The 16314-nt window shown below is 37.1% G+C and overlaps 1 protein-coding gene across 9 annotated transcripts in view; it reads right to left on the bottom strand.

Annotated features, from left to right (window-relative positions):
• The window catches only part of Mecom (MDS1 and EVI1 complex locus), a 585804-nt gene that overhangs the window by 151269 nt on the left and 418221 nt on the right, over positions 1–16314 (bottom strand). The gene's annotated exons all lie outside the window — the stretch shown is intronic.

Below are 16314 nucleotides of genomic sequence, written 5' to 3'. Positions count from 1 at the left end.
TAGTATGTGTCACTCTTGGCAAACAGAGATTACTTAAGACTTCATTTTCCACATTCCCCCAAATGACCAAAAATAGTTGTGTCTTCCTCAGAGAACCAAGTCATTTTGTTTAAAAAAAATTACTATCAAGATAGTTTGAGCTTGCTATGGTGGTACCTTTCTGTAATCCAAGCAAGATGCATATGTAGAGAGACCATGAGTTGGAAGTCTCTCTAAGCTTCATAACAACACCTTGTCTTAAACAACAAATAAACAATGATATTTGATCCAGTATGTTAAACTTGGGAATGATGTCTAGTCATGATATTTAAAGAAAAAATGACTTTTCTAACAAGTAAATATTTTCTTAGATTTTTGCAACAGAAGTAACCAAAAATGACTTGACTTTCATCTGCTATTTATTAAGTTAATGAGCAAATAAAGAAATGAATGAATGTCTGTATGAACAAAACCACATGGGGGTAGCAATCCAAAAGTCTAAAAGAGAAGATATTCATTCTCATACCAATCCTCAAGAAGCTTTTGAGGGCTGGGAAGGTGGCTCAGTGGTAGAGCGCTTGCCTTGCATGCCTAAGGCCCTGGGTTCAATTCCTCAGCACCACATAAGCAAAAAGAAAAAAGCCAGAAGTGGCGCTGTGAGCTGAAGAGCTGAGGGACAGCGCCCAGGCCGAGTCCAGGCTCCACAACTGGACCCAAAAAAATAAATAAATAAAATAAAATAAAAGTTGAATAAAGAAAGTATGCTTTTAAAAAAAAAGAAGCTTTTGAACATCTTACGTGATCTGCCGTGTACATTTTTCCTAAATCTGACAAAAACAGAAGTCTGTTTGAACATCTCAAACTTGCATGCTCTGTGCCTTTCTCAAAGAGCTATCATAACTGATAATAATCAATGAATGGAAACATTCCCCCATGCTCCTTTTCTGCTTTTCTCTGTGAATAAGTAACATGGATTCATGTAATAACAAGTGGCACATAATTATTAATCATGAACTCCAAGGTTAAGAACCTTCGACTTTGTGTGCATGAATATTGAGACACTTCAGTATGCCCAGACATTCAACAACCAACACCATTTGCTTTCATCTACACAGAGTCTGTCACTTGACTTTTGACCTTTCCTTTGGCACTGTCCTGTCATTTCTTTGGTTTCACGAATTTTAGCTTCTGCCTTTACCTCTCCACCGTGACCTTTCACTTGACCTGTGATCTCATAAATTCTAAAATTTCGTACATGTAATTGAGGAACAAATAAACAAAACATCTGGATGAAGCTCTTCCTAAATTAAGTCTGAGTAGATAAAACATTGAACCAAATGCTTCAGGGCTTCAGCAAGTAATCCAATGCCCAGCAGGATGATATGCAAGTAGTAGAAAATAAGTAGTTTAGAATTGATCACGTTAAACCAGATCATCCTAACACTCAGGTTCACCCCCAGGATACGATTCCTCTAGTCTGATTACAGTAAAACTGTACTGTCTCATTAAAAAATGAACATCTTTAATGAAGGTATTCCTAAAATTATTCTTATTATTCAACAAGAGAGTCAAAATGTATCAATAGCTTTGACCTACAAAATGATTATGTAAGTCACTAGAATACACACTGTAAAAGCAGGTATTTTTCATGCTGCTTAATCACCTTTAATTTTTACTCTCCACAAAACTGTTTTAGTATCATCATAGCATTAGGGACCACAATAGCTAATATTGACATGCCATCTGTCTCTCCCCTTTAGAATGTAAGCTTCATGAAGGCAAAGAATCTGCTGTGTTGTATCACCAAAAAGAACATCCATCCAATACCCTACTAGTGGGGTTTAGACAAACATTCTTTTGAATGAGAAGCCTCTCTACCATAACAAAAGTGTTCTCCCCAAGCCTCAATGCACACATCTGAGCACCAAACCAAATGTCTAAGAAACATATCAGCTAACTTTAAAGTGATAATTATAGCTCACCAATTTTATAAAGCTCTATACCTCTTAACATTTATCCAGAAGTTTTCTTTCCTAGCCCTTAATCTCTTTTTCTTGTTCTTTACTAGTTGATAGTTCTACTCCACACAAGAATTGATGACCTACTTTAAAAAAAATCTCAAATTAGTCAGCTCTAGCAAAAACATAAGATTTAAGTCAAATCTCTTGCCAATTAAGGTATGGTCATGTTATTAAGAAACTAGTACAGATTCATGGGGATATTAAAAAAAGTTACTAGAACATGAGAGATCATCAAATTTGGTACCTGACCACAGCAAATACACATGTAGACATATCCAAGGTGGAATTATTATGCACTTCTGATGCTTGTAAGAAAAAATGCAAACAGGAATCATAAGACAAATAAATAAAGCCATAAATCCATTGAGTAAAACAATTACTGAATAAGACAACTGTCAGGCAATCTCTTCCACGAGGTTGTAAAAATTATCCCCTGGACTCCATTCTGTGAACATACCATAGACATAAAACTGATCCAGAAAAATAAATCTGATTGGAAAGCCAACTTACTCTTATATATATATAAAGTTTTCTTAAGAATTCAGCTAAGGAAATGTCATTTGACCACTAACAAAAAGGAAATTTTCATTTTCAATATGGCAGTGTAATAACGTTTAAGAATATTTATATCCTGTTTAAGTCATTTAACAAAACAAGTTAAAACGGGGAGGCTAAAACTTAGCATGATCCGTTCACTAAAAACTTTAATACCAAGTAGCAACAATGTCTTATACATAATTTAAGTTGTACTTGAATATATCACATCTTCACTACAATTGATATGTAACAAGAATCTATGATAATGGATTAATATTAAATACTTTTTGAGATGCTACCTTTGCCTTTTATAGGCTCTGAAATAATGAAACAAGTGTTACACAAGAATTGCTATAAAAGGGAAATTTAAACTAATCACAAAACCAGCATTTTCTAACTTCCTCAAGCCCAGTTGAGTAAATGGTTTAAAGTTTGGCTAACATTTGAGGTTCTTTTCTTGCTTAATCCAAAGCAGTTCATTTTTCCTTAAAGGTAATCAAAATAGTCAAGCATGGTACAAATCATTTTGTTGGAGGAGAATTATGTCTGTGGTTTATTTAAATAATGTAATACCAATAAGGGGAACTTTAAAGAATATTAGAGTATTTGAAATATAGAGAGAAATAAAATGGCAACACAAAAATATAAAAGAAAATTAAGTACAGGAATTATTTTGTAGATACCACTGATATATTAGGCATGCGAACAATATAACATAAAGAACAAAGTCAAAATAATGACTTTCAAAAAGGAATAGCTTGGAAAGTTCACATTGAGGAAAACCCATTAACCATTTAGGAATATATGTTAATATGTTATAATCAAGATTTTTAAAAAGTTCTGGAATTTCAGGTAAAAATCATAGAGAAATTTAAAGATATAATCAAAATTTTCAATGTCCTAATAAATAACTAAATTAGCACGAACTCTGTCTATGTCATATACTACATTAACCTATTAATGTAATCCAAGAAATTGTACTTTGTTTCAAATAAGTAAAAACTATAAGCCCTGGTTGTATTTTTTAAAATCACAAGAAAATTCATACTAGAAACAGCTGTGGATACTGTAAAGAACAATATAGAAATTTTGAGGAGAAATAGGATGGAATATTTAAGACTATTGTGTTGATATAACAAAAGCCAGACTTAGAAAATAAAAGCAAAGTTTTCTGGCTTTACTTCTGCTTTAGGTAGACGCTTTTGACTCCAAGAATTCAACTGCTGAAGTTCATTTCCTGTCTTTAATTCTAAACGAGCAATTTGCCGATAATTTCCTGTCTCCATTTTCATAAACTAGAGAGAACGCGACTGGTTAAGCTTAACGTTTCAGTAACCAAATAAACTCCAGCAAGCATGGTTTAGGAAATTAGACAACTATCTAGAAGCTAGTTTCATGATTATAAAATGTTTAAAAACAGTTTATCTCCCACCAAGGTTTGAAAATATTCTAAGGGCCTTTGTGCATGTTTCCGTGACCCCAAAACAAATAGGGCACTATTGCTTTTCCTCAGTAGGCCTAGAGCAATTAAAGTCAAAAGGCTGTGATTTCCCTACACCCTGGGCCATTCTGTACAGATAGAGAAGAAATGACCACTGGCTACGTTTTAGCCTACACTCCCATCCCCAACCTCACATCTTGATAGCTAAATTAAAAATTTGCTTAATTTGAACTCTTTTTTTTTTTTTAGACTATGCCTCTGGATGCTTGGTTATCAGCATTTGGGGTTAAAATTAAAATAGAGCATCCCTAGAAACCCACCCATCTGAAATCTAAATTAAGTTGTCAATTAAATATGAAGAATGGCTTGTTATTATTGCCTTAAAAATGAGGCACCCTCTCTCTCCTGTTGAGCTTGCAAACATCTCCCATCCGAAATCCATTATAGCATCTGCAAAAGCAAACGCTTAGGAAGTATATTCTGTTTCCAAAGCTGGGGAAAAAAGGGGCATGAGTCATAAACTTTGAAATGTGGGGACAATTGGAAAACTTCAACAAATACCAATTTGCCCCATTACCCCACCTCCTAGAAGGCCAGACAGAGATGGAAGAAGAGTTAAGAAGTAATTACAAAGAAAGGTTTTTACTAGACAGATTTAAGGGGAAGTGATGAGTCCAAAGCCTCTTTTTTATTATCTCCTGTACACTTAGCTAATGCTTTCTACTGTGAGAAAAGCTTAAACAGTAAGTACAACTAACACAATGAAATTGTAATACTTTCCCGTGTGGACCTGGGTTATTTCAGCCACCAGCAATGTGAGTAGCTACAGGTGTTGCAGTAAATAAAGCAATATAAAGTGTCTAAATTGCAACAGTAGAAGTACTGTTTCAAGACCCTTGTCTGCTTTTTATTAATAGTCAGATTCCTTCCTATCAACAATCACAGCTACCTTTACCCTATTATTCAGCAACAATATTTTGATAGGGAAAGATCTATTTAAAAAAAAATCACTGTTGATATTTTGTGACCGTAGTCATTTTGGAGTGGAACAAGCATTCAATCTTCTCACAGAAGGGGAGAACACAAACTCATGATTCAGGAAAAGAGGAAACCAGGGGTTACAAAGGTGGAGAAACCCAGTAGAATGAAACAGACCCCCTCCATCAAGTTAAAACTTTGGCAGCATAACCAGAAACAGACCAACCCTAAATCTTAAGGTTCATGAGCTCTTAGTAACATAATTAACTGAAATAAAACTAATATTCCCGTGTTAAGTTTCACCTTACCATACATCAGCAGTTATACGTAACAGCAACCAGGTAGAAAGAGTTAGAATTACAAAGCACTTACTTTTTTGGTTTGTTTGTTTGGGGAATGTACCTTAAACTAAGAGGAAATACTCCTAACACAGGAGTGGGATATTTCATTTGGAGAAAAATGGTCTCCACTAAAAGAATTGTCCAAGGGAAAGGTGTGTGAATCACTTACCTGAGATTTCTTAACACACACACACACACACACACACACACACACACACACACACACACACACACACACACACACACACACACACACACACACACACACACACACACACACACACACACACACACACACACACACACACGAACTCCAGATTTCCAAAGCATTTGTTCTTAAGAACCATTAATGCCCAGGGGGGAAAAAATGTTGAACAGGAAATGTGTGTGTGTGACCTATGTTGCATCACAAGATATCAAAAGAATTTCACTTTGGCTCCTTCAGTGAATCAAGTCATGACATTCTTGATTAAATTTTTTTATAGTCTCTGAGCTTCTACAAAACAAATTCCAAAAAGAAAAAAAAATTGTGATACCAAAATGTTTCTGGAAGTTTCCAGTGCATACCATCAAGCAAACCTCTTCTCATAGGATGAAATGTAAAAAGTATTAGCGCTGAGAGACTAGATAAACAACATTAGTGATCTGTGAATAGCATTCAGGAAATTCCATTTATCTGATGAGCTGTTGGCTAAGTGAGGAGTGTTTCACATGTCACCAGCTAGCTAAGGCTCCCATTGTGTTTAGAGATTTTTCAAGACATTTTTATGCTGTTTTTGAACATCAGGAGATAGTTTACTTAGAAGTGCATGGTAGACCAGAACAGAATGCTTCTCTCTCTTTCTCCCTCTCTTTTTTTTTCCTCTCCCCTTTTTCAATTGATGTCCATTTACATCTCAGCCCAGGAACTCCATACAAATTCCTAACTCTGAAGAGGATTCCTGTCACAGGCCAGGCGGCCTGCAGCAAAATCATCCCTGCTTTCTTTTTGAACCAGCTTTCTTTTAACACTTGAAACCAAGGATGATTTAACAGAAAGTGTCTCGACTCTGTGAGCTACAGCCCCCTTAGACTCTACCCAAACAAAGCTACTAATGTGTGGTCAGTTTTTTTGGCAAGTCCAGCATCTGCTGATAACAGTCCTGCTTGCTATTCTCCAAGGAGCCAGCTGATGCAGAGCTGCTCCCAGCCTCATCCCCTCGGTGCTTCTGTTGCGGGCGATCCTCCGCCTGTATGGCGCCAACCACAACAAGTAACCCACCGTGAGAGAGCAGGACGCAGGCTGCTCTAGTCAGGACTTATCGTCTATCATACTGATTGACGAAACCAAGAGTGAGCAGGAAAAATAAACACGAACAGAGGCCGCAGTGTATGGGCCAGTCAGCTGGGAGTTTTAGTATTTGGCCTTGGTGATCCTACCCTCATGGTAGGTTATCTTTTCCTCGTGCTATCATTTATCATAACTTGGAGGGGCCAGGGAGAGAAACAAACCTACAGTTTTTCTATTGGTTGCATTCATTCATTCATTCAACTGTTTGATTGCTTGCTTCCACATTTTTTTTACCTTAGTACCCCCCCATCATCCATCCCTTCAAATATATTCCCTAAAGAACAGTAAAATTAAATCTAAATTCTGTTCTTCCTCTCTTCCTCCCATAGATCACTGCCAAGTAATTAACCGTGGCTATTCTATCCAATCTAGAATGTGAACTTCTCTATTTCCTTTAACTTCAGTCAGGACCAGCAATAAATCTACTTCTGTAACAGCTGAACTCAAATGAAGATGCTCCTGGATGCTCTTCAGGATCACTAACATCTTCAATAAAGGGCATTGACTTTTGCCAGCACAAACCATGTTTTGTATTGGTCTTGACAGACACTCGAAACCACGCCCCCCAGTGTCGGTAACAAAGATGATTTGTATGTGGCTTGCAGTCTTCTACTGTTCTAATAGCTTTCTCATTCCAACCCAGAAACATGGAACATGGGCAGCTGGTTAAAGCTGATACAGCATTTCTTCTCGCAGCAGGCTATTCTTGCATAACCATTTATTTTGCAGAGTTTTAAAGTGCCTGAAGGATTTAATTATGTACATAGACAACCCCTATAAACTCTATTCTAGGGTTTTTATTGACTTTTGTGCTGGGCAGCTCTTAGGCATTTCAATTAAGTGTTTTTATAAGAAAAAAAAACTACAATACTGTAAAAAAAATCTTTATAGATACTTCCAAACAGGTTTGTTCCCCCTTCTGATTGAATAAACTATTTAATTGACAAAAAGGGAAAAAGACGGGTTATTTCAAGGTCTAGTTTCTCTACTTTGGAAGAGAGGGTAGACTAGCACACAGGTTTGTGCAAAAGGATCTGCCAGTAACAATGCACGCATGACACAGGCAGAGGAAACCCTTGGCCAGGCTGAGATGCCAGAGGCTGCCTGCTCCCCTACGGTTTACTTGCACCTAAACGCAAAATGTTTACCTATTCTACTCAACAAGTGCCTCCGCATCAATTGCCAAATCCATCTGGGGTGCCCGCCTGACACACCTACCCCCACAATCTCCACAAGCCCCCAAAGCTCCTTTTGTCTACCTTCTTCAATGGCAGGGCTCAAGTGTTTACAAGGCTTCTCCCAACCTGCCTTCATTATGATGTGGGATATTTCAATCCCAGCAGGTGGTCAACAGGAGACCAGACCTGCCCGTGAAATATGTAATACTTTTTCATATACTTTAACCAGAAAATGTGCCCCCTCCACAACTCGCCGAAGTTTTCTAATTTCCCTTTCTCCTCTTAATCTCCTCAGCAAGTCATGAGCTTGCATTAAAATCTACCTAAAACATTTCACCCACAGGCGATGTAATTCTGAAACAAGCAACCAACATTTCACAGCTCTGGAGTAATAGATTAATTTGAACCTAATGTTGCTGTCGTTTACTGCTCCAAATGTTCTGGTGTAGACATAGCCCTGAGGCATGGTGCTGTGGCATGCACAACTTTGGAAGCCGGAGCTACAGTTGGCTTAACATCTGTGCATCACATTTGCCATGTACCTCATTATCCCGCACCCCACTGTGCCTACCTGTCCCCCCCCCCAGCTTCTCAGCCACAGGCGATCTCATTTTTTCCCCCTCCAACTAAGAATCTTTGTTCTCCTTCTCACTTACTAAATTTTTGCAAGACCTCTGCACCCAAGCCGTGGGGATTCAGTCCATGTGAATTGTCCAGGCCCTTTAGATTCTTAATTCTCCATTAGGAAAGAGGAAAATTACAGCATTAAGGTTCTGACATGCCACTGCATAAATTGCAGTGGTCATTTGCAGAAACTACTAGAGTCTGTGACTAAACTCAGAGGCGTGTAATAAAGCATGGCGTTGTTGGTTTTGACTTTAACAAGTTTGGTCGGCTTCAATTATCCGTAAGCAAAGAAAGTCAACTTCAAGCCCAGACTTAAGAGGAACAAAAAAAATAAAATCAAGTCACAAGAAGGCAAGATTGTCACAATGAAAATTCAAACTCAGTATGCTAAACTATTTGCATTTTGAAGTTTGTGGCCACCAATAGTTGATATAGGTTAGCATCCCTATCCCTTCAAGAAAAATAAAAAGCACCAAAGGCAAGGTTTTAAAAATATATGTAGTAACCAGGCCAAACAGCTGCTTAAATTTTAATCCCACTTAAACAATAAAAGAATCATATGACCTCTTTATTGGTTTTCCATTGGAAGTGTTTTGGCTATCCATTTAATAAGAGACAAAATAAAGATTTAGTTCCACAAAAATCAAATATACAAAAAGTAAATAATATTTGGTATTATTATTACAAAATATAGGGATTAGTAGTATCAATAATAAAATATGTAGAAAGCAACAGACTAGCCATATTCAACAAGCTGAATTTTACTAATATTCAGCATGTAAGCAAGGTGCTATATAGTATTCTTCAAGCATATACTAGTGGTAGGGAAATATTCTACTATATGTGACAGTTTTAAGTGACTGTTTTCACAGAACCTTTAGCTAAATTTATCAGATTCAAATAATTCCTACAAGTCAACATTCACATTTTTAATCTGTAGAGGAAAATAAATGTAAAGGCCCAAGAGGAGATTTTTTTTCTAGTGCCCTCCCTGAGTGAAAATCTACCCTGCTCCAGAAATTGTATTTCCATACTTCCCACTTAAGACTCAACATGGATCCAGTACAGAGCATCAAGTCTTGCACATTTCATTATATGCTTGAATTCATTTACCCTATATGGGATTTGTTACCTTTACAATAAAAAAAAGTCGTGATTCATTATTGAGATTGGACAGATGGAACATGTTCAACTTAAGACATCAATAAGAAGAGAGGGGAAAACTTATAATCCATGTGGCACAGCCTCCTCCATCTGGTAGTTCCCTGCTTGTCTGCCAAGACCTTTTTTTTTTCCAAATAAAAGTGAACATTTCTCTTTGGAGAAATGGAACATTCTCAGATATTGACCCTGATTCAGATTTATACATAATGAGCAAGCATGCAATTCAGCTACAATATTTTCCAAGGGTAATTCCTGTCAAGGAAGAAGGTTTTGAGCCTAACTAGAAAAAACAATAATTAGAATGACTAGTTTCCAAAAACATTATCAGATCAACAAAATGGTTTTGATTTTAATTGATCATGAAAGCAAGTTATTTCATCCTCTTAAAAACACACACCCAATGCAAGGTTTCATAAATATATAACTGGACCAGTGAAGGGCTGGAGATCTGAGGTAGGACTATGAATGCAGTTCTTTAATCTGGCAGGTGATATCTGATTTCTAAGGCAAGAGGCTTGCTCCATAGTTACATCCAGAACCAGAGCTGTCAGGATCACTTTACTAAAATACAACACACATGACTATCACTCTCTGAAAGAAATTAAATCCTACCATCTCTCTGAAACTTCATTAGACAATCTCATCTACTCACTGAGACAATGCATATTTACTTTTCATATATTCACATCTCCCAAGTATTTGCCCTTTAATTCTGTTGATTTTTGCATTAAAACATCACATTTTTGCATTAAAATATCACAACTCCTTTGTATAACTACTTAACAATAAAAAATGTCATTATATGAAAGGCATTAAGCCCGTATACTTTACTTTTCTTATTGGTACATTAGCTTCAGACCCTACAAATAATATTGGTTTAAATAATATTGTTCATTTCTCTGGGCATGGTTTACCACTTAAAGAGATCCTTGTATAGAAAAAATAACCATTCACCTAATTCTTTCATTAAGGGGTTGACAAATTCATTTAATATAATGGTGTAATATATTTTAAGCTCTTTTCTTAAAATGATGTTGAAAATGATAGCAATGTAGGCAATAAGCATTTATTATATTCTCCCTAGTTTTTATATTGAAATTTTTTGAAAAATTAAAAGTCAATATATTCACTGAATCTTTAGGCAGTGAGGCCTTTTGTCTACAACAAAAAGTACTTATCTCTAAATTACTTTGTTAAAAAATGTGGTGGAAGCTGGGTACCGGTGGCTCATGCCTGTAATCCTAGCTACTCAGGGGGTTGAGATCTGAGGATTGCAGTTCAAAGCCAGCCTAGGCAGGAAAATCTGAGAGACTCCTATCTCCAATAAACAACTCAGAAAACTGGAAGTGGTGCTGTGGCTCCGGTGATATAGCATTATAGCGGTCGCCTTGAGCTAAAGAGCTGAGGGATAGCACCCAGGCACAGAGTTCAAGCCCCATGACTGACAAAAAAAAAAATGTGGTGGAATACAGTTAAACTTGGGTCAATTTTTTTTATAACAGCTGGATGTCTTTTTGTAAATTATACTAGTTAATAATTGTTCAATTTCTTCCTGTCTAATCTAAAATGAAAATTATTCTAATACATAAATTATAATATCCTCGTGAAGATTAAGTATAATAATAAGTGTATGAGTTTAGAATAATACCATGTAAAACAGTATGTGAGCTAACTTTATTATATACATATCAGGACTTCTCAAACTGTGAACCATAAAACATCATAAGAATTATCTAGGAAAATTACCCCAAATCAATCTGAATGTAAGTGTAGCCTAAGTATAGAACTTCCCCTGATAATGTAGAAATTCAGAAATCTGCTACTCCCAATATTCTATTGTAGCTGCTTCAACAAGCACTCCCAAAGCAAAGTCAAGTTCAGTAATTTGTATGAAGTAGATGCTTAATTACCAGATAAAATAGAACACTCAAATACACCCCTCAGTTTGCACTGCACAAATTCTTCCTTTAACTTTCCACACCTCATGCTTTTATGCATAAGATACATTTCTAGATGTTGTTTTGTCTCTTGCCTGTTGTCCATTTGATAGCTATGATACTTTACCATAGCAGTAGTTGTAAGTCAAATTATTTCTTACTAAAATTAATATGATACCATAACTTCAAACACTTTAGCTTATACATACACTTGAATATATGATATTTTTTAATGATTAAATTGAAACCATAAAGATGGAGCATAGCCGGGTGCCAGTAGCTCACGCCTGTAATCGTAGCTACTCAGGAGGCTGAGATCTGAGGATCGTGGTTCAAAGCCAGCCAGGGCAGGAAAGTCCATGAGACTCTTATCTCCAGAAAACTGGAAATGGTGCTATAGCTCAAGTGGTAGAGCGTTAGCCTTGAGCTGAAGAGCTGAGGGACAGCGCCCAAGCCCAGAGCTCAAGATCCATGACCGACAAAAAAAAAAATGGAGCATAATTCAACTGACCCATGTCCTCCTAAAAAGAGCTACAGTGGACTGAGAGAGATACCAGTGAATTGCCATCACATAGGAAAGACCATAGGAGGACATAGTTAAAAGGAAGAAACCCAAGGAGAGATACATCAGAAGACATCAAACCAGCCAACATCTTGATCTTAGACTTCTGATCTTCAAAACCATAGGGAAATAAGTTTGTAAAACACTGTTAGGGTAGCCCTACCAACCACTACAATACATTCATTTCCACATTCATTCGCTCTTGTGTAAGCAAGGTTTGCAGACTCCATTTTTTCCCCAAAGCCCTCCCTTCCAGCACATTCTATACCGTATCCTATTTATCAACATGTTAAATACTCCAGGAAGCTGAGATTTCCTTGCTGTAAATCAAATCAATGAATAACTAGTTATAAAAATGGGGTGGAGGAAGTGGCACTGTGGCTCAAGTGGTAGAGTGCTCGCCTTGAGCTGAAGAGCTGAGGGACAGTGCTCAGGCCCAGAGTTCAAGCCCCATAACCAACAAAAAAAAAATGGGGTGGAAACTATCATAATACAAAACCATTTCTGACGATATCCAAATCATGCCTGAACTGAACATATGGTAGTGTCCTTACCAAGAACCACTGATAAGTAAAGTTCACAGACAAAAATCTACACAAAATTATATAATAAATGATTCTAAGATTTTTGGACTACTATGAATTACTCAATCAACAAACCTTCAAATAACATTTGCCAAAGACCTGCAAATATTCCTTAGCTTCCTGCCTGAAGGTTCTTTGTGGTTATTTTTTTAAGGGCTAGGACTTGAATTCAGATCTAATACTTTCATTCACAGGCTGGCACTCTACCACCTGAACCACAACTCCAGTCGGAGCTTCCTGCCTAATATAGGGGTATTGTTACTCTAATTTCGACCAATCTGAATGCTTCTTACTTTGAGGACTCTAAAAGCGTTGAGATTTGAAAACCTGACCTGATATGGCAGCCAGTTTTTCAAAACTCTGATCCTTAAAGATCAGTTTGCAAATAAAGCTATGTGGTGAAGCAAAGGCATTGGTCTGGAATTATGGAATTGTTGATATGCAATAACATTTGGACACAATGGTTTAAAACACAGTTTAAAGCCAAACACACAACCCCAGCGTGGGATCCTAGCATCATGTATGCTTTTGAGTTATATCATGCATTTATGGGACAAAGAAACCACAAGGTAGTTCTCAGGGATTGCTGGTAAGGAAAGGATGTGGAATTAAGGTGAACTAACCAATTTAAATGTCACATTCTCCTTTCCAGCCATTGGATGGAACTCAGGTTGCAAAGCCTAGTTCAGACTTTCTGTTGAGGACACAAGAAAACATTGTGAGTTGGCATCTCATTTTCAATACTGCTTAGGTTCTGCATCTGATTAAGCACAAACTCTCAAAGAATTACCCACAACACCAACCCAATGGAGCTGTTCTCCAACTTGCAGTTGCCAGGAGTGTTTGGGAGGGAAAGGGGGAGCAGGCGACCTGAAGCCCACTCCCTTGGGTCAGTGCACGCTGGGAGGGGAAATGAGCTACAGAGCAGACAATTTTCAGCATCAGTGGTTTTACTTTCTTTACCAGGCCTCACGAAAACACACTGACAAAACAAAGGACACAAAATTAATGACCCATGCCTTCTGTCAATTGACTCTCAGTAGCAGTGGCCAGTTCACCTTAATTTTTTTGTTCACATTGAACATGTAGCCCAAGGCATTGGTTAAGGTTCACTTAAGAATTCTTCAAAGGCATCACTTGGTTTTCATTAATTTGTGAACTGTAACTTCTCCTTTCTGCTAAGGAACGCACATACCAAGTGAAGAGCTCCGTGGCAATATGAAAACACAAAATGCATACGTTTCACCAGCCCATGCCCCTCCCCTTTTGTGCCTCTTGAGTAATCATTCCTCACTCATAAATATTAGAGTAAATTATACCCAGCAGATTTCTCTAGTATTTAAAATATATGTAAACTTTCTTGATTTTTCTTAGAAATCCCAGTGCCAAGTCTCAGCTTTTACAGAGGGATAAGAAACACTGTGGCTTATTATTTCTATAATTATTTCCTAATTATTCCTATGGTCTCTGCCCATGATTTTTGATGAAATCCAATTTGAGTGTGCATGAAATATGACCAACTAACTAAAATGTAAAGATGGATTCAAAAAAAGGTATAAATATTACTCTGTATTTATATATCTATATAAAGTTTATAATACTCATAGGATGTTCAATTCTGTTTAAATTGTACCAGTATTGGAGCTTGGATTCAGGGCCTGAGTATTGTCCTTTAGGTTTTTTTTTATTGTTGTTGTTTGTTTTGTGCTGACACTCTATCATTTGAGCCACAGCTCCACCACCAGCTTTTTTGGTGGTTAATTGGAGATAAGAGTCTCAGGGACTCTCCTGACCAGGCTGGCTTCAAACGGTGATCCTTAGATCTCAGCCTGCTGAGTAGCAAGGATAATGGGCATGTTCCACCGACACCAGGCTCAAGATTCACTTTTTGTACTCAAATTTTCTTCGACTTTCTAGCCCATATGGACATTTTGATAATACATTAAATCTTTCCCTCTGTTCAATAGTCACGAAAAAAGTTCATCTTGGTAAATTAGCTAAAGAGTAGAAGAATTCTCCAATAGTACATCTATTGTAGGTTTTGGCTTTTCTTTGTCATACTGAAAACCAAAATATAGGATTAAGCAAAAGTTGCTTTAAAGCCTCAAAGGACGTTAACAGTTTTTAACACTTATATTCATAAAATTGCAATACCAAGGCAGTTTTAAGCATAAAAGAGTCTACCATGCTGGCATTGGGTAGTTTTTTGTTTTGTTTTGTTTTTAGCAAGGGGAATGGATCTCATGCAGCGAAGTAGCATTTCTTTCTACAAGCCTCTCAAACAGTTATAAAATATGATAGCAATGTTTGATTGGTATAACTTCACAGGAGTTGAATCTGTCATCATTTCCATTACAAAAACTCTTGATTTTCAAGTTTTTATAATTCAGCTGTGAACCGTTGCTTTAGAAAGAAAGTTGGCACAGTAGTCTTAGCCAGAGACTTTATCACATTGAACAAATCTTTGTTTAGCTATCTCTCAGTTCTGTGCGCCAAAGTCTACTCCCAGTTGGACATGCCAAACTTCTAATATCTCAGTGCCAGAAGGAGCCTTATTCTCCCCCTCTCTCTTTAAATTTATTCCACAAGAGCTTCTCTCATTCTAGTCTCTGAAGCCGCCAGGACCCAGCTCATATCCTGTGTAGCCCAGTGGGATGGAAGCCACACCTCGTGTAACCTTGTAGGATGTATGAATGGAGTCTCCAGCATGAACTGTGGATGGTTCTATAGAGAGGCTCTTAAATATGTGTGTAATTAAAATGCAGGAACTTCCTACTACACTACTTGCAAAGTGAAGCAATACTCATTTATTAAAAGCTTTGTAACTGTGGGAGGGTGTAAATGTTTCAGGGGCATTCTAGTTACTCAGAATGTGAATTTACTGCTGAACTATCTTTGAAGAAATAGAAGAGAAACAATGCAAGCCAAACTGGGTATATCATTTATTCTATACCTGGTTCTACAGCTTTCAGGCATCCATTTGTTTTACAGAGATGGTGATGATAGCAATGTATACAAGCCTGTTCTTGATTAGAAGTAGGCATGAAATAGTCTTCATCAAATATAAAACTATACTATTTAAAAGATATCTCTTAACAAGATGGTATAGTAACAAACTATTGTTCACTTTAAAGGACTGTAAAACTTTATCCGTATATGCAATAACTTTTGTTTAACGTTATCTATTACTCAAGGCTTCATTGAAAAATACAAATACAAGTCAGATAGAAATTATCCACCAAATGAGCTTAAAGTTTGGGAGAAAAGAGAGTACATGCTTGTAAGATAATCATACCAAGAATAGGAATGCTACATATCAAAAAGGAAGAAACAGGTAAGAAAATGGAGATCACACCTGTAATCTTAGCTACTGAACAGGCTAAGACCTAGAGGATTGCTGTTGGAGGCTAGCCAAGGAAGAACATTCTTTTTCATTGTGAAAATACTGTACAGAGGGGTTACAATTACATGGGCAAGATAATGAGTGCATTTCTTATCAAGCATTGCAGCCTCCTCCTTTGTTTCCCCTTCCCATCCCATCCCTCCCCCGCCCTGTCCCCCTACCCAACCCCCCCCCCACCAAAGTTGTAAAGTTCGTTTTCGACATAACATAACGACTTGTACGTCTCATTGTT

This window comes from Dipodomys merriami, unplaced genomic scaffold (assembly GCF_024711535.1).
Source record: "Dipodomys merriami isolate MVZ:Mamm:240054 unplaced genomic scaffold, mDipMer1.0.p SCAF_40, whole genome shotgun sequence".
Taxonomy (NCBI): Eukaryota; Metazoa; Chordata; class Mammalia; order Rodentia; family Heteromyidae; genus Dipodomys; species Dipodomys merriami.
This window is presented reverse-complemented; position numbering and strand designations above follow the sequence as displayed.